Source organism: Plecotus auritus, assembly GCF_963455305.1.
Source record: "Plecotus auritus genome assembly, chromosome: 4".
NCBI lineage: Eukaryota > Metazoa > Chordata > Mammalia > Chiroptera > Vespertilionidae > Plecotus > Plecotus auritus.
This window is the reverse complement of record NC_137775.1, coordinates 147,348,275-147,370,899: the sequence shown is the minus strand read 5'-3', so window position 1 is coordinate 147,370,899 and position 22,625 is coordinate 147,348,275. Positions and strand designations below refer to the sequence as shown.

The 22,625-nt window shown below is 45.7% G+C and overlaps 1 protein-coding gene across 46 annotated transcripts in view; it reads right to left on the bottom strand.

Moving 5' to 3' along the window:
- NRCAM (neuronal cell adhesion molecule) overlaps positions 1–18,713 on the bottom strand; it is a 278,384-nt gene extending 259,671 nt beyond the window's left edge. For 38 of the 46 annotated variants that reach the window (XM_080663272.1, XM_080663305.1, XM_080663281.1 and 35 more), the window contains exon 1: positions 18,315–18,451. The gene's annotated coding sequence lies outside the window, so the exon portion shown is untranslated. Of the gene's footprint in view, positions 1–18,314; positions 18,499–18,670 lie in introns of those variants that run through there. The other 8 variants (XM_080663311.1, XM_080663291.1, XM_080663310.1 and 5 more) reach the window with 6 other exon arrangements.
- Between the last annotated feature and the right edge of the window lie 3,912 nt (positions 18,714–22,625).

The window sequence follows — 22,625 nt, the reverse complement described above, 5'->3', positions numbered from 1 at the left end:
CATGCTGGGGTTGCAGGCTTGATCCCCAGTGGGGGGCATGCAGGAGGCAGCCAATCAATGATTCTCTCTCATCACTGATGTTTCTCTCTCTCTCTCTCTCTCTCTCTCTCTCTCTCTCTCTCCTGAAATCAATAATATATACATATATTTTTTTTAATTAATAGTTTGCATACATTTTTAAATTAGGGTAATTTGGCTTCTTCAATCCTAATGACAAAAATGGCCACAATACCAAGTCATTTGGAGTCTCTTAAAAGGCTTATTCAATTATTCAGGATGCAGTACCATCACTTGAATGTGCTATAAATTAGACTACCTATATTATCTATATTACCTAAACAGCATCTTCAAGACATGGACTGATACTTCCCTCCACGTTTCTAAGGGAACTGGAAGTTTCTCTTAGAAGTTTGGGTCAAAATCTATTACTTACAACATGCAGAAACTAAAATTCAATTTCTTGTCATCTCTCATGGCAGGATAACTTGTAGCTCATAGGAGTTAAGACTAAGGAATGAAAGTCAGACTCCTTTGGTTCTGCATTTTAACAGCTGTGCGATTTTGACCCTTTACTTAAACTCCCTAAGCCTCAGTTTTCTCATCTATCAAAAGGGTATATAGCATAAAGCAGGAGTTGGGAAACGATGACCCATGAGCCAAATTTGGCCCATCACCTATTTTTGTAAAGAAAGTTTATGGGAACATGGAAATGCCCATTCATTTTACACATTTTCCCTGTTTTGAGACTATATAACCTACAAAATCTAAAATATTTATATCTGACCCTTTACAAAAAAATTTTGCTGGCCTCTGATGTAAAGGATTGTCATGAAGACTAAATGAGATAATTTTTGTAAGATGTTCATATAGTTAAGTAACCAATAAACATCGTGGATTACTGTTATTTATTAATAGCAAAAAGTAAAAATCATTGTGATCTTATTTCCTAAAATTCAGAGAGACATCTTTATACATTCTACCTCAGGAGCAGACTGCCCAGGAAGTAAAGCCTTGGGCCCAGTAGGCCCAGCCCCTTTTTTGGATGGAGGTGGCAGAGGTGGTGTGATGGCAGGATGTGATGTGCAGCTGTCAGCGCAGGGCAGGGAGCCCGGTGAGCCACAGACAGCAGCTGCCACCAGTCATCCGTTTCAAGTAACTGATACTCTGCCATTTCTTGATGAAGGATCCCTCAGTCACAGGTGTGTGACACACACATATTCCTCACTGGCCCACTCCTACCTATGTAGAGGAGATTGAAGGAGGGTTCGGGAGGGCTGAACTTACGCTCAGAAGATGACCAGAGCAGAGCCCATTTCCATTTTCCCTAAAGTAACTGCTTTCCCAAGATGTATTCTGCTTGTCTAGAGTAGGAAATAAGGAAAGTGTCATCTCGTACATAAAATTTTTAAATGTGAGTTTAATGTAACAAAATCTAGGCTAACAATTTAAAATAACAAAATGGATCTAAAGCTGGTAATGTATCCTAGAACTAGCACTGCTACCCCTTATCAGTACATTTGTGAATAAATTTTGGTCAACACCAAATGCCACAATGATTCCCATAAATCTTTCAAGCCATCTTCACACAATTGTCTTTCAAGGAAAATATGAAAAGATCTAATAAAAAGTTTACACCGAGATGTTGATTTTCAGAAACAAACCATTGCCCATATTCTTCTCTTGTCTAGGGCCTTGGACATTTCACTCCATCCATTTGCACCTCACTGCCTTGCAAGGTAAAGAGAAGCTGCAAGCCCTGATTCCAAATTATTTCCTGCTGGATGCCAGTGGGTTTTGTTAGTCCCTCCTGACTGGAGTCCATAGCAAGGGAGAACCTGACACCAGGAGGAAACCCCAAATTAGCAAATAGTTCACACATTTAAACGGGATTAGTAAAGCATACAAACTCAGAGGTATAAAGTCCTCAGTGACCATCCCAAAAACCTCCCTTCCAAATTATCTCATTGTTTATATTTAAAATAATTGGGCCCTTCTTTGGATGTGGCAGCTCATTAAATGCCATACATAAGACATTGCTAGGTAGGCTCATTGCCAGGAAGGAGGTTACCACCTAGGACAGAGAAGGCTGCCGCTGGTGGAAATGAAGAAGAGACACTCAACCAAGTGGGCTGACGTCATTAAGGACCAGCCAACATGCTTTGAGAGCTTTTAATTCATTCAAACTAATATTCAAGTTGGTTAAAGCACCTGGCCATCAGCTGCTTCAAAAGACAGCGGTGTTGCCTGATTATATTTAGCTTCAAAATTCTCCACAATGTAATCCTTCACCCTTGTCCCACTGACATGGCATTCACAGGGAAGGAGTTGGACAGCTCACCTAAGCTTTCACTTTCCTCAGCATGAGGAAATATCAGCACACATACCCTTTTCTAAGTGCAAAGACACCTTCTGATTGGCAAGCAGCAGCAAAGGCACCTGCAGAACCACTTGAACAAAATCTTCCACTTGAAGTCCCCAAGTGATAACAACTTGCACTTGAGAAAGGCAGCCAATTTGGAGTCAACTTGATTACAACCAAAAAGAGTAATCAGTTGATTAAACTACCAACTTCATACATTGTCCAGTTAATAAAATGAATACTGTCCCTACCAATCCCAGTATTTCTGTGTCTTAATTCAAGGTATAGAGACTTCCTAAATAATGATTTATATAAGCACAATCCTTTGATACACAAAGTAGACACTGGTGGATACAGATATATAGACATATGAACACAGTTCTGGGGGCTAGAAGTCCAAAATAAAGGTGTCAGCAGGGTTGGTTCCTTCTGAGGGCTGTGAGGGAGAATCTGTTCCAGGCCTCTCCCTGGCTTCTAGTGGTTTGCTGGGAATCTCTGGTGTTCCTAGGTTTGTAATCTCTGCCTTCATCTCCACAAGGCCTTCTCCCACTGTGCCAGTCCCCAAATTTCCTCTTTTTATGAAAACACTGCTTATACTTAATTAGAGCCCACTCTAATGACCTCATTTTAACTGTAAATATCTTATCTCCAAATAAGGTCATATTCTGAGGTACTAGGGATTAGGATTTAAACATAGTTTGGGGGGACACTATTGACCTACAACACATGCCCATTTTTAAAGTGCTGTGTCTACACCCAGGTCAATGATTACTACTACTTTTCAGCTATATTAAGGTATAATCCTATATAATAAAGAGCTAATATGCAAATAGTCATCACGCCCTCGCACCCTCACAGCAGGGCCGGGGGCTGGGAGACCTGAGGCCGGGCCAGGGGACCTGAGGCTGTGCCCCCTGCCCAGCAGGGCTTGACGCGGGACCTGAGGCTGCACCCCCCACCCTGCATGGCTTGACAGGGTGTGGACAGCCGGGTCTGGGTCTCACGTGATTTCAAGGCACACACGGATGGACGGGGACTTGACTCTGGGCCCCACGGTGTGCCCCAGACTCTGACAGGAGAAAGATTTTCATCTACATTTTACTAATTTTCTTTCATCTCTGACACTTCTATTACAGAGAAAGGGCAAATAGCAATATTAAAATATTTCCTCTAATTAATCCCCCTTTAATGTGCATGAATTTCATGCACCGGTCCACTAGATGACAAATAAAATTGTAAGATATTTAAGTGTACATCGTAATTTGATATACGTATATATCATATTGTGAAAAGTATTCCTCCCATCTAATTCATTAACACATCTGCCACCTATTATTTTTTGGAGGGGTGAGAATATTTCAGTTCTATGGCCTCAACAAATTTTAATTATACAATATAGTGTTATTAACTATAATCACCATATTTTGCACTAGATCCTGAGCCCTCATTTATCTTATAACAAAGTTTGTACCCTTTTACCAACTTCTCCCTGTTTCCACATCCCCCAGCCGCTTCAACCACTTTTCTACGCTCTATGTCTGAGTTTGACTTTTTCTTTTAGATGCCACATACAATTAATACCATGAAGTATTGGTCTTTCCTTTTTCTATGCCCTCCAGGTTCATTCATGTTGTCACAAATATATATGAAATCTCTTCTTTACACATTCATTTGTTGATAGACACAGGTTATTTTCATATCTTGATTATTGTGAATAATGCTGCAATGAACGTGGGAGTGCAGATATCTCTTAAATATCCTGTTTTTATTTCATTTGGATATATACCCAGAAGTGGTATAATTCTTGGATCATATGGTAGTTCTGTTTTTAATGTGTTCCAACGTGTCTGTGTGGCCACTATTCTTAAGTACCTATCTCTCCTCTGAGGTACAGAGGAACAGAATAGATGCAAAGGAACAGAATAAACACAATGACATCTACACAAACCTGTTACAAGCCTCGTTGTACGTGTTTCTCTCTATGTAAAACCTCTAAAGATATGCAATTTGTGAGCTTGCTTTAATATATTAAAATGGTTTCATGCTTTATTGGTTTGTGGGGTTGCCAGTTAATTGTGACTGATACACAAAAAATTACTGATTATCCTCTTGAAAAATATAAATAGGATATGGTTTGAAATTAAAAAATTAGATTTCAAAAGACAATTACTGACATTTGGAAAAAAGCATTTGCTGAATTTACAAACTTTTTAATCAAATTGATTCAATCTGATTGTCACTTAGGTTAAGAATATATAGTTTGAGTTTTAAAAACAGTCCGATCATGCTGCATCAAAAAGAGTATCCATCTATTTGCAGCATGAGAACACTTCATTTATTCAAAATCATGTAGAATTGTTGCTAAAGATATATGATACATATATATGAAGCTAATTTGACAGACTAATGTGAAAAAAATGGCAAGCGCATTCTACCTAGTAAGAACATAGATTGATGTCTTTCAGCGCTTTCATTTTTATCATTTTTCATAATGACATACTCTTGTGAAATAGGTTTGGATGATGAGAAAATTTATGTTTCATCGTCATTTTCTAGCTAAAGTACGTAAGCTACTTTTCCAACGCTATACATATACTGAGGTTTCTTAGTCTATGTAGAGTAGACCAGTGACTTCTCAAAAATTAGTTAATTATAAATTTCATGTAAACTTTTTACCCTAGGAGTCTCTAAAACATGGCACTACTGCCTTGAACCTAACCAATATAACCCACTAAGTAGTTGGGAAACGCCAGGATATAAACTCTCATCTTGGAAGATAAAGAAAACAACAGATAGGAGTGCTTAATGATCAACCAAGCGGTGAGAAAATTGAGGTTTCAAAGCTGCACCCTGAGCGCTTCAGAAGCTGGTTTCACACACCAGCCTTTACACTTGTCTTCTCAGTCCTGTGTGTCTCACTTCTGATTTCTTCACATGCAGAGCAGAAAGCAACCTCAGAAAGTACTTAACTCAGTCAGTGTGCAGCCACCCCGAGACCTCGAAGGGGAATGACAAGCACCAGCTTCAGACAGCGAAGGGAAAGGAATGCCCGGGCAAATCCTGAATCATCTCCGTGAGCAGAGGATCCACAGAACTCTTCTGGGACACAAAGATGCCATTTAGGGCTCCACAGGAGCCATTTTAAAACTGGTACTCTTCTAGATTACATTATTTCACCTGCCTGCTCAAGTGCCTAGTTTAGAACCAGGAAGCAAATTACAATGATACAGAATCCAGGCATGAAATTATGAATGTCTGATTTCCATTGGTCTAGACCGGGGTGGGCAAACTTTTTGACTCGAGGGCCACAATGGGTTCTTAAACTGGACCGGAGGGCCAGAACAAAAGCATGGATGGAGTGTTTGTGTGAACTAATATAAATTCAAAGTAAAGGAGCAGAGGGGAGAGCAAGAGAACCCTCCGCTCTTTCGGCTCCGCGGGCCGGATAGAACAGCCGAACGGGCCGGATCCGGCCCGCGGGCCGTAGTTTGCCCACGGCTGGTCTAGACTTTGTCTGTCTTTAAACCAGGGCTGAGGGCCAAATTCCCCACTTTTCTCCCCAAAAAAGATCCATTTGAGTGCTGGACGGTGTTTCTCAGTGGTTAGAGCATTGGCCACCCACTGAAGGGTCACTGGTTCGATTCCTGGTCAAGGGCATGTACCTGGGTTGCAGGTTTGATCTCAGCCCCAGTTGAGGTGCTTGCCATAGGAAAACAATCGATGTGTCTCTCTCATGTCAATGTTTCTCTCTCTCTCTCTTTCTCTTTCTCTCTCTCTCTCTCTCTCTCTCTCCCCCTTCCTCCCTCCCACTCTCTCAAAAAGAAAAAAATCAATGGGAAAAATATTCTCAGGTGAGAATTAACAATAACAACAAAAGATCCGGGACACCCTTCAGGGCAAACCAGCTGGCCCCCACCCATGCACCAGGCGTCTATCCTATCTAATAAAAGAGTAATATGCAGATTGACCATCACTCCAACACACAAGATGGCTGCCCCCATGTGGTCAAAGATCCTGCCCCCATGTGGACACAAGATGGCCACCAAAAGATGGCCATCAGGGGAGGGCAGTTAGGAGGAACCAGGCCTGCAAGGGAGGGCAGTTGGGGGCAATCAAGCCTGCTGGGGAGGGCAGTTAGGGGTGACCCGACAGCAGAGGAGGGAAGTTGGGGGTGACTGGGTCTGCAGCAAAGGGCAGTTGGGGGGGACCCAGGCCTGCAGGGGAGGGCAGTTGGGGGGCAACAGGCCTGTAGGAGAGGGCAGTTAGGGGTGACCAGGACTGCAGGGGAAGGCAGTTAGGGGCAAACAGGCTGGCAGGGGAGCAGTTAGGCATCAATCAGGCTGGCAGGGGAGTGGTTAGGGGGTGATCAGACTGGCAGGCAGAAGCGGTTAGGGGCAATCAGGAAGGCAAGCAGGCAAGCAGTTGGCAGCCAGCAGTCCTGGATTGTGAGAAGGATGTCCAACAGCCCGTTTAGGCCCACTGGGATCGGGCCTAAACGGGCAGTCGGACATCCCTCAAGGGGTCCCAGATTGGAGAGGGTGCAGGCTGGGCTGATGGACACACACCCCACCCTGTGCACGAATTTCGTGCACCAGGCCTCTGGTATTTTCATAAAACTGAGGTGATTGTCTTCATTTGCCACCTGTTAATCTCTTTACTGATTTTTCTTCAGCCTTATTTGCTTGGGCTTCACTGTATCTAAAATGCTGTGCTCTTTCAGCAGACAGATTCGTCTGTCCACTTAGATATCCCTGAAAAGCTGTTCTGGAATTGAACTTTGAAACATTATAGGAGTTCACTCATCACATAATCCTTAGAAGAGCAAAGAATCCTGTTTAATACTAATAATCACCCCCAAATACGTTGGACAATTTCATGTTTTCATATATCTAATTCTGTAAATAAAGAAGCAAAATAGCTTGAAAGAAGAGATAATCTAATTAAGAATTTAACCGTTTTATGCTGAAACAACTTTAGCTTTGACTCTAAGTAAATTCTTCTCAATGCATTTCTTAACATTTCTTAAATGTATTATCATATTTCATTTTTCAAGAGTGCCTTATGAATTATTTCCATTTTATGATGTCAAGTTGCCACCAAAAATTCTCCTTAAAATGTTTAGTATTGAATGCTATGAAATGGAGAGTATTCTCCATTAGCCAAGCAATTACCACAAACATTTTTACTCTGCTCTCTTTTTCTTTCAGATTTTAAGTTACTGACTTTGCAGTGCACTGTTCTTCATTCTCTCCTCATTATTTAAAATTCCTTTTGCTCCTTCTGCCTTCTATATAGCACACTTCTCCAGGATGTCACAATTCTCATTACCCACCTGAGCCTTCTCTCCATCTGAATCCTTCACACTCCCTGATCTCTACTCTTCCAATCCCAGCCCCAACGATCAATCTGACCATGAACTCCCTGCTGTTTAATGAGTCCCCACACAGTTCTAGGACAACAATAAATCCTTGATATATTTTACCTTGCACTTAATTTTACAACAAAGTAACTGTTACTAGAAATATATACACAGCCATGGAGTTTTAAAAACCCTATTCCAATTATTAAATTGCAAGCTACCTTAAATTTGTGAGACATACAAAGCATATATTACGATGTATGTAAAATACATGTAATAGAAGTTAGCATAATCAATTCTGAAGTAAATTCACTTTTGTTCATATTACATAATTAATATTAAATTATCTCTAAATTTCTACTTCACTATTTTGTTCATGTAGAATTTTTCTGCCATGTCAATATTATTTCCCTAAAAGTAGCAATAGTCTTTTGAATGTATTAAATATGTATAAAAAATGGCTTTTAGCTATCATGCCACTAATAGCAGATTTAATTGCCATCAAGTCATTTAAATGGCCAAAGATACCAAAGCAAAATTTTCCCAGGAAGCATTTCAAATTACCCAAAATTATTTTTCATTTCTCTTACATTCCAGTAACCTCAACTTCCCAGTAGCTATTTAGTTTTCCAGTTACACATGCAGCTAACTTCTCTTTCTGAACTGTTTTCAATCAGACGCTGCCTACCAAACTGAATGGGGAACCCTGCGCCATATTAAAAACTTCAGTAACAGATGTAACAGCGGCGGGTTCCCGCTGGAAGCAGAAAGCTGAAACCACTCTTCTTAAATATACTCATATAGGAGAACACACTGGTTAGTCAATGTTTATGACAGCTTTCTCTCGTTACATCTCAAAACAATCTGTGATCAATATCAAAACACGGCAATGAGATTTTACAAGGGACGCTGATGGGACATTTCTGTATTTATTCGAGCAGATACTAGAGGCGGGATAGGGATAGCCGAACAGTCAGAAGATTTGCAATGCAATTAGGGGGAACAAGTGCATCTGAGTGTATGCCAGACGCAGGGGCCTCCCCTTAATTCACACAGCCCAATGTCTGAAAGCAGCGAACGGCATCGAACTGCACTTCCTACAGTGTTCCAACTTCTGTCGGTTAACTCAGTGTTTACCGAGTGCCGCACTGGGGCACTCAACATTTGGGGAGCACCACCCAGCTCCATGTACGTGGTTCCAACGCCATCTGTCACTTAAGCTTCCACGGATTCACAGATTTCAATTCGCACTAATCTGCTCGGCACTCAAACTGAAGCTATAATTCAAATTTTGACATGAAGCTTGAATTCCTTTTCAGTGTTCTTCAACTTTGACCCAGCTCCCCCTCCGTCCTTCCCTGAAAAGGGCCAAGACAACAGCCCAGCAAGTGGGGCAGGCAAAACAGGCCTCCTTTGTTCGGCTCTGTCCTTTCAGCTCCTATTGAGGTGAGGGACTGAAAGCACAGGGCCTTGGAAGGCAGCCGCACTCCAGCTCGCGAGCCATCCTTCCGCAAAGACCAAAACAGCCAGGATGGAACCCTTTCCACAGTCCACTTTTACCGTAAGGCATAATTAATGGAACATTATACTTCCCCGTTCCCCTGAGGGAGAATATGTTAATGGTGTTTTACACGAGTTTGTAATGTCCACCCAGAATGTATGCTGTAAATCAGACCGTTCAAATGCCAAGGGCATCTAAAAATGGCATGAAAGCAGCTTTAAAGTTGAAATTTGGAGGAAAGATCGCTACAAACTGAATACATATACTGAATTTTCCGAATGCCCTCAGCCCACTTGAGAAAGATAAATCAAATTCACTGCATATTACACAGTAGAAGACCTCCTACAGGATTCCCCCAGATTGCCCTGGGAATATATTTTTCTGGTTGCAGTGCGTTTTGAACCAATATACCATACACATCATAAAATTTAAATATACATATATACACATACATATATATTCAAAATACTTTTTCCTACCCTTTCTGTCATTTAATAAGAATTTTCAAAGGATCACTTTCATCGGACAGTAACTGTCATTTTCATTCTCATGCGAATTCAGCAATGCTTCATTTAGTACAGGGCAGTATGGAAGAAAATCAGAGAGCACAAAAGACAAGATTTACTTGTCGTTCCTCCTTTTAAGCTGAATAAGCCAGTTGGACAGTATGTGGAGCAGATGAGCTAAAGTGTTTGTAGGTTTGCTCCCTTTATCATTGGTATTTATTCACTAGTTGTTTTTGTTTTTTTTGGTTGTTTTTTTTTTTTTTTTACAATTAAGGGAAATCCTCCATCAGACTTTTAAAAATTACCTTTTTCTAATTTGAAATTCCAATCTTGTAGGCTAGTAAAATAGGTCAATCAAATTGACACCACATCTTTTTTATTAGCTCAGCTAAGCAATTATAATTGGGTGATGAGGGTTTGTGCTGTCATCTTTAAAGACTCAATGGTGGGGAAAATGCCCAACGTAGACCAGGAATTTACAGCTCCAGCACATCCCTACATATTTCTAGATATGAGGCAAATCTGCTCTTGATATGGGTTAAAATAATAGTGTCATTTTTTCAGTAAAATAAAAGCATACTAATATGTAATCTATCCTCACTGCAAAATCACTTAGCACAAGTGCACTACAGACATATATGCTCTAATTCAACATTTAAAAATAATAACATGAATGTATGTCCCCAATGCTGGCTCATCCTGGCCAATGATACACATGCTACATAGCCTCTACTTCATGCTTTGTGTGAAGTATGGAGTCAATGAATATTTCTTAAAAGCCATCCATCTCCTTATTAATAAAAGTTAAATTGAGCCCGACCAGTGTTGCTCAGTGGTTGAACATCGACCTACGAACCAGGAGGTCACGATGGTTTGATTCCCGGTTAGGGCACATGCCTGGGTTGCAGGCTCCATCCCCAGCAGCCAATCAATGATTCTTTCTCATCATTGATGTTTCTATGCCTCTCTCTCTCTCTCTCTCTCTCTCTCCCTCTCTCTCTAGCTCTTCCTCTCACTGAAATTAATAATTTTAAAAAGTTAAATGGATAAGTTAGAAAACATTATGAATAACTTTTTCACAATACATTGTATATTAATTTATAATTTTAAAAAGTAACAACTTTCCCTAGCTGGTTTGGCTCAGTGGATAAAGCATCGGCCTATGGACTGAAGAGTCCCAGGTTAATTCTGGCCAAGAGCACATGCCCAGGTTGTAGGCTTGGTCCCCAGTGAGGGGTATGCAGGAGGCAGCTGATCAATGATTCTCTCTCATCACTGCTGTTTCTATCTCCCTTTCCTATCCTCTCTGAAATCAATAAAAACATATATATTTTAAAAAGTAAAAGCTATAGCTCTTGTCACCCAATAGGATGGCTATTAATTATTAAGAAAACAGAAAATTAGCGTGGAGAAATTGGAACCCTTGTGCACTCTTGGTGGAAATGTAATATTTTTCAGCTGCTATGGAAAACACTGTGGTGGTTCCTCAAAAAATTAAAATATCATATGATCCAGCAATCCCACTTCTGGCTACTTGCCCAAAAAAGTTGAAAGTAGTGACTCAAAAAAAATATTTGTACACACATGTGCATAGCAACATTGTTCACAATTACCAAAAAGTGGAAACAGCCCAACTGCCCACTGACAGGTTAATACTTCTTTTTATTTTTTAAGTGGTATCTATTATATAAAAAGCCTGTGGTCGTCACACCATCACGCCATAACAACCAATCAGCAGGAGGCTGCCTGCGTGAGGTGGGCGGGGCTGCATGTGTGGCAAGGTGCACGCGGGTGGGCGGGGACTGGACTCTGGAGGATTGACCGGAGGCACAGGTTGGTTCATGTGTCCTGCTTCCCACGGTGGCAGCCACAGGACTCTTTCTGGGTCCTGCTGAGCCGCGGAACTCTGGGTCCTGGGTCTCACGCGATTTCACGCACTGGGCCCTAGTGTATATATAATGGAATATCATTCGGCTTTAAAAAGGAAGGAAATTCTGACACATAGATGAGCCTTTAAGACATTATACTTACTTTATTAAGTGAAATAAAATAAGCCAGTTACAAAAGGACAAATACAGTAGGATTTCATTCATATAAGGTACTTAGGGTAGTCAAATTGTCAAATTCATAGAGACAGAAAGTAGAAGGGTTTCAGGAGAAGGGTAATGGAAGGTTAGTGTTTAATGGACACAGAGTTCCAGTTTTGGAAAGTGAGAAAAGTTCTGGAAAGACGGACAGCAGTGATGGTTACTTAACAATGCGAAGTATTTAATGCCACCAAACTATACAGTTAAAAATAGTTAAAACAGCTCTAGCCAGTTTGGCTCAGTGGATAGAACATTGGCCCAAAGACTGAAGGGTCTTGGGTTTGGTTCCAGTCAAGGGCATGTACCTTGGTTGCAGGCTCGATCCCCAGCCCTGAGCCCTGGTTGGGGAGCCTGGGGGAGGCAACCAATCAATGTGTCTCTCTCACATTGATGTTTCTGTCTGTCCGCCTCCCTTCCACTCTCTCTAAAAATCAATGGAAAAATATCCCTAGGTAAGGATTTTTAAAAAAAGTTAAGACAGTAAATTCTGTTACATATATTTCACTAAAATAAAGAAGTAACTTAGCAAAAACATCCCATTTTCTATACATACATTGCATTTGCTCCCCCATTTAAAGACAACCTGATATTGAAAGAGTTATTGCTGGAGGCAGAGCCATCCCATATTTTCTTCATGTAGCCCTCTCATTCACAGTTTGAGAGGAAAAATAAACATCCATCAGTTCACTTGGGAACATTTTCCTAGTCTTAGTCTCTGATGGCAATAAAAGATTCTAAAACTAAAGGGGCCTTTCATTTGCCTGGGTGGATAGAAGGTTAAATAAAATACGCTACTGGATTCTTGCCCCTGACATCCTTAGATGCTAAGAGTTCCCTACCACCTCCTCTGACTTCACCTGGCAGGAAAGCCAAGGCTCCTTCTGGTGGGAAAACATGAAACATAAAAGGGAAATACATCTATATGTATTTAGTAATGTTCAATCATTTCAAATCATCTTCATTTTCCTCTTTGCTAATCATCTCAGCAGTTGAAGACTAAAGCAGTCTTTGGATGCAAGCACACAGAACGTCCTAGAGAAAAAGAATACTTTAGGAACTCTATATTCTTGTTAAATTCGTTATTGGTTACCATACTTCTCAAGTGGAAAATGTTCTTTGCAAATGGGAATGAGATTCCAAAGGCTACTGACAGAGGCAGCAAACCAGGACTCCTATGGACAGAACTGTGTCGTCATCCCCCGCCCCCCCATTCATATGTTGACGTCCTAATCCCCAATACAACTGTGTTTGGAGACAGGGCTTTTAGCAGGTATCTAAGGTTATATCCTATCTAATCAAGAGAGAATATGCAAACTGACCGTCACGCCATCACAAAGATGGCAGCGCCCACATGGTGGGGCTTTTCGTAACACAAGATGGATGCGCCCACAGCGGAGGCCGAGTTCCCGTAACAAGCCTTACCTAGCAATCAGCAGGAACCTGAGGCTGCGTGGCGCTGGGCCGGGGCAGGGGACCTCAGGCCATGCCCCCCCCTCTCTAGCAGGGCTTGACGGGGGACCTCAGGCTGTGTCCCTGCCCCAGCAGTAGGCCAGGGGACCTCAGTCCACGCCCCCTGCTCCGGCACCAGGCCGGGGGACCTTAGGCTGTGCCCCCCCACCTAGCAGGGCTTGACAGGAGACCTCAGGCCATGCCCCCCAACTAGCAGGGTTTGACAGGAGACCTCAGGCTGTGCCCCTGCCCCGGCAGTAGGCCAGGGGACCTCAGGCCACGCCCCCTGCTCCGGCACCAGGCCGGGGGACCTTAGGCTGTGCCTCCGGCCCAGCAGGGCTTGACAGGGACCTCAGGCCGCACCCCCCGCCCCGACACCGGGCCAGGGGACCTCAGGCCATGCTCCTTGCCTGGTGGGACTTGACGGGGGACCTGAGGCCGTGCCCCCATGCCGGGCCATGGGACCTGAGGCCGCACCCCTGCCCCGGTGCCAGGCTGGGGGACCTGAGGCCATGCCCCCCGCCTGGCAGGGCTCGACAGGGGACCTCAGGCCGTGCCCCCTGCCTGGTGGGGCTTGACGGGGAACCTCAGGCAGCACCCCCAGCCTGGGGGGGCTTGACAGGGAACCTCAAGGTGTGGCCCCCCTCCCCAGTGTTGGGCCAGGGAACCTCAGGCCGCACCACTCGCCATGGCACTGGGCCAAAGGACCTCAGGACATGCCCCCTGCCCCAGCACCGGGCCAGGGGACCTGAGGGTACACTGGGGGACCTGAGGCTGCGCCCCCCACCCAGCAGGGCTTGACAAGAGTGGGGCTGGCCAGGGCTGGATCTCACCCAATGGGGGTGGGGCCGGCTGGGTCTGGGTCTCGTGCGATTTTGAGGTGCCAGGGGTGGATGGGGACTTGACTCTGGGTCCCGTGGTGTGCCCCAGACTCTGACATGAGGAAGATTTTCATATCCATTTTACTAATTTTCTTTCATCTCTGACACTTCTATTACAGAGAAAGGGCAAATAGCAATATTAAAATATTTCCTCTAATTAATCCCCTTTTAATGTGCCCAAATTTCATGCACCGAGCCACTAGTAAGGTAATAAGGGTGTGTCCTAATCCAATAGGATCAGTGGCCTTATAAGAGGAGGAAGGGAAACAGTCTCTCTCTCTCTCTCTCTCTCTCTCTCTCTCTCTCTCTCTCTCTCTCTCTCAACAGGCGTGCACCAAGGAAAGGATATATGGGCACACAGGGAGAAGACAGCAGTCTGCAAGCTGGGAAGAGAGCTCTCGAGAGAACCCAACCATGCTGGCATCCGGATCTCTGACTTCCAGCCACCAGAAGTGTAAGAAAATCAATGTCTCTTCTTTAAGCCACCCAGTATGTATTTTGTTAAGGTAGCCCAAGCTAAGTAGGACAAAGACTCTGATTTCATGTGAGAATATCAGAAAAAAAAGCATGGGATTCTCAGGGGTTACCCTTAAGGTGAGTAATGACTGGTAGGATCCACAAGAGGGCTTTCTCCGATGTTCATGATGTTCTCTGTTCCTTGTTTTGAGCACTAGTCGGGTGTCCTCAGTTTGTGCAAGTTCATTAAGCTGTACATTTACAGTATGTGAAAAAAGAATATCTGTATGTGGAAGTATGTGGCATAAAATTAAAATCCCCCCCAAGGCAGGAATTCTGTTTTGCTCACCACTGTATCCCCAGCACACTGTATCCCTAGAACATGTACCCAGTAAGTGGTGATGAATGAATGAACGAATGAATGAACGAATCTCTTTATCAGAAAAGCTTCTTGTGGGGTCCCATTAAATAACTCCTTTGTGCATACACAATATAATATCCTCAGATTCTATTTATATTCAACCTATCACACAAGGAAAACTACACCAACACAAAAGCATTGTTTGAAATGACTCTTCAGGAAGTTTTTTATCGCCCAGGTATATACATTCTCATTACCCTCTCACCTTCCCGAAGTGCTCACACCCAACTATTATTGTCATTGTCACATCGGCCTCACAGACAGTATCATTTCTAAAGACAACTTGCTTTCTATTTACCGTCACTGATGCAATGATAAAAAATGATGTGGTGTCCAGTCGGTGTGGCTCAGTGGTTGAGCGTCAACCTATGAACCAGGAGGTTCGATTCTGGTCAGGGCACATGGCCAGGTTGCAGGCTCCATCCCCAGTAAGGGGTGTGAGCAGGCAGCCAATCAATGATTCTCTCTCATCGTTGATGTTTCTATCTCTCTCTCCCTCTCCCTTCTTTTGAGAAATCAATAGAAATATTTTTTTAAATAATGTGGTGTAAGGGCACTGGTCTACAGTCCAAAGACCTCATCACTTTCCTGCATTAGAGGGCTGGGTAACCTCTCCCAGGCCCACTGCACTTCTTTTGAAACCCAAAAGTTTACATAGTGCTCTCTTACAGCTCTAAAATTCCTGGATTGTGTGACATGCTTAGCAACTTTCCTGTAATAGGTACTAGTAAAAGCAGGCTGAAAGAAGACCATGAGTCAGTAGAATTTAGAATTCATTTTTCCAAGTGATCAGCCAATTAAAATCATGCTAAAAGCTATTCCGGAATATATGATTTCACTTTAGTTCAAATTCTTGTTTCTAGTAGTTAATATGGAGCATTTTTGTAAATGCACCACACATTCTTATATATTTAGGATATCTAATGCTTTTTTAAGATTTTATACTAGAGTTCTATTTAAATTCAATATCCAATTTGAGGAGTAAATCTTCCGCAGTCAAAAGGGTCTACAAGAGATTCAAGACTGGGAACCTGAAATAGAAACATTGCCAAATGGAAACTTTACCTTTATTTAAAAAAAAAAAAGTTTCTTAAAAATTGTGACGTGCCAGGAATCTCTCAGTCTCTGTAATGAGGCGGGGGGGGGGGGGGGGGGGGGGGGGCGGGCACCGGTCACTAAGCACAGTTCAATGACTGTAACTACTTGAATTGTGGGTTAACAGCCAAGTACTTAAAAGCTAACAAGAATAAAGGAACTTGTAAAGGAATTCAAAAGCAATACAGGGCAATAAAAGGCTATTCTGCAAATACAATTCGCTGAATTACTATATTGCTCAGCTACTGTGAGGTCTGCAGGAGTTAGAATTAAATGGGCTTATAATATGTCCCTGATTTTGAACACCGGATGGTTTCAGGCTTCCTCTAAACTAATAAGCCTCCAAAGGGCCACATGTTCACAGTCTTGAATGACCAAGTGTAGGGGCAATAAGCTAACCCTTGTTCCCCTACTTCCTAGCTATGTGGCCTTAGGAAAGTTATTTGGTTTCTTTAAGTTTCCATCTCCCAGTTTTTAAAATGGGACCGTTGTGGAAGTAAATGAGATGATACTTGTAAACTGCACAGCACCAAGCATATCAGCAGCTTAAAAAAAAAATGTTGACTATCATTATCATTAAAGTAGAAAGCATCCAATTGTCTAAACCCATTTCAGTTCTTCTGGAAGGTCTCATTGACTCGTGACCTATTATTACAATATGTTAATAGCAGGGCATGGTTAACATAAAACAGTCCCAAGCAAAACAGCCCAGCCTCCCTGGGTCTGCATTCAGTGGCTACCGTTTTCCTTCCCAGGAAAGTCCCAGGGGGAGCTCCTGGTACTGCACGAAAGCCTCCCGCCTCGCCACACTGGCTTCCACCTCTGCTTGCTAGAGTCTAGGGCGAGGAAGGGCCCACTTGGGAACCGCACCTCTGCACATTAACCACGCGGGACCCGGCAGGAAAAGAATGCTCCCCTTTTCAGACAGCCAGCTACGAGCCCCAGAGGCCTCTGGCTGGAGCTGATGGTACCAAAAGACAGGAGAGAGGCAGGGTGGGAAAGAGACGCCACCTCTCAGCGCCAGCACCTCCCTCCGCGCCCGCCGCTGAGCAGGGGCGACCACGGAGAGTCGGGGGTAGAGGATGCGGCCGCAGGCCGGGAGGCAGGCAGGGAGACGATCCGGAGGGAAGGCAACTGGCTTGCTCTCCAGTCCCCCGGACCCTGGGAACCCACCGGCGTCCCTTGCTGCCCGGTGTACACCGCTCTGGAAGAAATGACGACTCCCTGGCTCCCCGCTCTGAGCGCTGGCAGATGCGGGCCCAGAACGGTGGAGCCGGCGATCGGCTGAGGACTCGCACGCTGCGGCGCCCACCCGCGAGGCGTGCAGGGGCCCGGCGCAGATGGCGCTCGCCGCGCAAAGGATGCTCCAGATCCGGCAGTCACACACAGCCTCCCCGGCCGAAGCTGCTGCCAGACACCCCCTCTGGGAGCCTGGATCGGCTCCACGCCCCAGCGAACCAGTCCCTACAAGTCCCAGCCCAGAGAGTCTGGGCGGGGCGCCAGGACCCCCAGGGCCCGCACCTGTGGGGCCACAAAGCCCAGGAAAGCCCCCACCCTGCTGTCCCCAGTCTCCCCCAGTTCTCTCCAGAGCTGTGAGAGCGGAGGTGGGCTCGCCCCAGAACTCCGCGGTCCGCAGGTGTGAGCACATCCGAACAAAGCCCACGCCCAGCTGTGGTCGCAGGGAACTGCACGCGCACACGCCCGAGCGCACCCGCCTGGCCGCTGCGCTCCCCGCCCGGCCCTTGCGTTCCCCGCCCGGCCGGCACTGGCCCGGGACCCCCCAAACCCTCCGCGCCGCGTTTCCGGGAAGCCCAATGTCCGGCTCAGCAGCCCCTCCAGGCCCAACTCTACATAGAGAGACCGCGAGGTAGGGCTTCCCGGAACGCGTGGGGCGTGAACGCGGAGGCATAAGTTGGTCACAGCCCGGAGGCGGTGATGGGCGCCCGCCCGCGCAGCCGAGGATGCGGAGCAGCCGGGGATGCGGAACTTCCGCGGTGCCCTCACCCGGGCGCCCGCCTGGGTCGGGGCCTAAGGAGAAGCAGGGAGTTGGCGATGAGGCTCGCCCTGCCAGCAGGAGAGCGCTCTGCTAAGCCCCGGGCCGGTGTCCCGGTGCCCACACACCAGCGCCCGCGCCCCTCGCTTCAGTCGTTGCCCCCTTGCAGCACCGGGTGTTGTACCAGTCGCGCAGCGAGCTACTCACGTTCGTACGCGGTGCCCGCCACTCAGCCCGGAGCGGTGGCCGGAGAGCCCGGAGCGCAGATGTCCTTCGTTCGTGAAGAAGCTGTCGCCTCTGGCAGCCCCGCGTCCCTGCGCCCGCGCGTCTGGGGCTCTGACTGCGGCGCGCGTCAGCCGGCGACCCGGGGAAGCAGGACCAGCCCCGCGCCGGCGCGCCCCCGCCGCTCCCGCCCTCGCCTCGCCCCCGCCCCGCGTCGGCTCCCCCTCCTCCCGACTCCCGCACTCCCCGGCGTCCCCGCCCCTTCCCCTCCTGGCCGGCACCTCTCCCGCCCCTGCTGGACTCTGGCCGCCTGCGCCTTGGGGGCCTGGGGGACCCCTCACCTGAGCGGCCATGCCGCTACCCAGCAACGTCATCCGCGAGCCTGTGAGGCGGTGGGGCGGGTGGTGAAGGGTTGGGGGGTGGGGAGGCATGAGAGTAGTTGGGATTTGGCTACAAGAGATGTTCCAGAAAATAAATAGCTGGTTTTTAAATGCCACGCTCCTGGCTTTAGATGTCTGTGCAACGTCTGTGGTCTTTTTTTTTCTTTATTCTTTTTCTTCTAAAACATTTAATTTCTTCGAAACTCACCAGTTGGGATGATTGAGATGATTTCCTTTTGTTTTGTTTGTTTGCTAGCGTTATTTCCAAACAGCCCCCAGAAGGGGAGACTTCAGGGTAAGGTAGATGTTGTCTATTCATGGTAGGAATTGGGTTTCCTGGTTCCAGAGAACAGGATTCGTTCAAGTTTGCTTTTTTCCCCGCTTTGAGAGCATTATGGAGAACTAATTGAAATGTAAAAAGAGAGTTAAGATTTTCTAAATATGTAGTATATTAGCAAACACACTGCAGGCTGCATAGGTCAGGTCCGGAGACTTCTCTCCACTGAATCCTAGATGGTGTCCAAGACCCTTGGCCTGGCACTCAGGTCCTCAGGACTGGACTCTGCAACCTGCTCTCCCAGAGGTTCCTCCCAGCTGCCAGGTGTCACTGACTTGACCATTTGACCATTTACTGCAGGCTCCACACTCACTCCGATTAACCTGAGCTTTGTTTCCCTCCGTTCTCTACTTTTTAAAAAAATGTTTGATCAGATGTTTTGTCATATGAATATGACATATGAATATATACTCCAATAAAAAGAACAAAGAAGAGGGGAAAAGCTTTAGAAGAAATGGGACCACAGTGGCAAGTAATTTTGATACTACATAATACTTATAATAATATAAAATTATTATGTAGTTCTAATTGCATTGCAGCGCTACATTGCTGGGGATTAGTTCCCGAGAGGAGGAGTGACAGGAAAAACCAAAGAGCTGCTGCTTGAGGAGCAGAAAAGAAGAGAGCATGAGGGGAACGAGGAATGACCTGGAAAAGGGTTAGAAAGATGCCTGAGTGGGAAAAAGGACTACCCATTGGATTTGCTTGGTGAAGCATGTGGCATTCTGATTTGACTACTTATGGACACACCTCCTTACCTAAATTGCTACTCTTTATTGCATCCCTAAGCCTTACCTGTCCTCTACTCCAAGCTTCACTCCATCCTCAAACCCAGTTTAGGGCAGAGAATAACATTAGTCTGTTTCCCCCATTGGTTGATGATAAAAGAATTTTCCAGCCCTAGCCAGAGTGGCTCAGTGGATGGAGCGTGGGCCTGTGGACTGAAGGATCCCAGGTTGGATTCCTGTCAAGGGCATATGCCTGGGTTGCAGGCTCGATCCCCCAGTAGGGGGCGTGCAGGAGGCAGCCGATCAATGATTCTCTCTCATCATTGATGTTTCTGTCTCTCCCTCTCCCTTCCTCTCTGAAATCAATAAAAATATTTTTTTTAATTTTTTAAAATATATTTTATTGATTTTTTTACAGAGAGGAAGGGAGAGGGATAGAGAGCTAGAAACATCGATGAGAGAGAAACATTAATCAGCTGCCTCCTGCACACTCCCCACTGGGGATGTGCCCGCAACCAAGGTACATGCCCTTGAACGGAATCGAACCCGGGACCCTTCAGTCCGCAGGCCGGCGCTCTATCCACTGAGCCAAACCGGTTTCGGCAATAAAAATATATTTTTTAAAATAAGAATTTTCCATGTGCCCAGCACTATTGTCAGCACTTACATTGATTAACTCATTTAATCCCATAGCAACCCCATGCAGTGTATACTCGTAGTATCCCCATTTTAGAAAACAGTGAAAGAGGAGTTAAGTAACTTTCAGAGGCCACACAAGCCAGTGGCAGGGCTGGGACTCAGGCCTGGGCCTTCTGGCTCCAGAGTTCACAGTTTTAACCACTGTGCTCTGCTGCCTTCCCATGACAGTTCGCTTAATGTGTGTGTGTTGATGGGTGCCTCAGAATGTCCTCGCATGAAAGCAGCTATATCAGAAAGTCATGGAGCCCTCCAGTGGCACCTGCAGTGAATAATATGTCTTTAGCCTTTCTCCTTTCCTCTTCTTTTGCAGCCCTGTTTGTTTCTTTCTCAGAATGTTCCCTCTCCTCTTTTTCTCTTTTACTTTCTTCTTCCCTCACCTTATTTATTTCATTCTATTTTTAATTCTCATCTGAGGGCATGCTTTTTTATTTTTAAAGAAAAAGGGAGAGAGTATGTGCCCTGACCCGGGGATCAAACACACAACTTAGTATGTGTCCTGGCCAGCAATTGAACCCTCAACCTTGTTTTCTCCATCCTTGTTTTCTCCTTTTTTAAATTTAGCTCTTTTTAAAAATATATATGTATATTTTTTATTGATTTTTAGAGAGAGAGGAAGGGAGAGGTATAGAGAAAAACATTGATAATAGAAAAGCATCACCAGTCAGCCGCCTCCTGCACATCCCCTTAGGATTGAGCTTGCAACCCCGGCATGTGCCCCGACTGGGAATCAAACCAGTGATCTCTTGGTTCCTGGGCTGAAGCTTAACCACTGAGCCATGCCAGCTGGGCATCCATCCTAGTTTTCTTGATCTTCATCCATGGTTCAGGCCACCCAGGGAAGGCTGTGCCGTAGGCCCTGCCCTAAAACTAATGTTTAGTTCACCAAAACCTACCATGGACCCAGGCACACTAGTACCAAGCTGTGTGTCCATGAGCAATTTATTTCCTCTCTCAGTGTTTCCACACTGTGAAAGGAAGGAAAGGAAGGAGTTGGGCTAGGACTAGGTGAAAACAAAAATTGGTTTTTTTAGCTGTGTCACTTTATGATTCTGGTGGTAACGAAGAGCTTTTTTTTTTTTTTTTTTTTTTTACTGCCGTAGTAAAACTCATATGAAAGCTGGCTGAATTCTAGGTAAGAAAGAGTAGATCACTAAAAAAAAATGTTCTATAGTAATATAACAAGGTTGTCTGCTACAAGTGGCTCACATTACTGTCATCGTTGTCATAATATTCCATGGCTGGGCAACATAACATTAGATTTCTGACAGGAATGTGGTAAACATGGTAATTTTTAAAAATTCCTATTTGAAAGGACATGATTATAACCCAACTAGTGACCCGGTGCACGAAATTCGTGCATGGGGGGTGGGGTGTCCCTCAGCCCGGCCTGCACCCTTTCCAATCTGGGACACCTCAGGGGATGTCCGATTGCTGGTTTAGGCTCAATCCCACAACCGGCCGTCGGACATCCCTCTCGCAATCTGGGACTGCTGGCTCCTAACGACTCACCTGCCTGCCTTCCTGATTGCCCCTAACCACTCTGCCTGCCGGCCTGATTGCCCCCAAATGCCCCCCCCCCGCCAGCCTGTTCATCCCCAATTTCCCCCCTGTTGGCCCAATCACCCCCACCTACCCCCCTGCTGGCCTGATTGCCCCCAACTGCCCCCCCTGCCGGCCTGCTCACCCCCAACTGTCCCCCCCACCAGCCTGCTTGCCTCCAACTGCCCTCCTATGCTGTCCTGATCACCCCCAACCACCTCTGCTTTGGCCCCACCACCATGGCTTTGTCCGGGAGGACATCCGAAAGGTCTCCCAAAAGGTCTCTCAGTCTAATTAGCATATTACCCTTTTACTAGAGGCCCGGTACACAAAATTTGTGCATGGGGGTGTGTGTCCCTCAGCCCAGCCTACACCCTCTCCAATCTGGGATCCCTCTTACAATCCAGGACTACTGGCTCCCAACTGCTCGCCTGCCTGCCTTCCTGATTGCCCCTAACTGCTTCTTCCTGCCAGCCTGATCACCCCCTAACCACTCCCCTGCCAGCCTGATTGATGCCTAACTGCTACCCTGCCAGCCTGTTTGCCCCTAACTGCCTTCCCCTGCAGGCCTGGTCACCCCTAACTGCCCTCCCCTGCAGGCCTGGTCACCCCT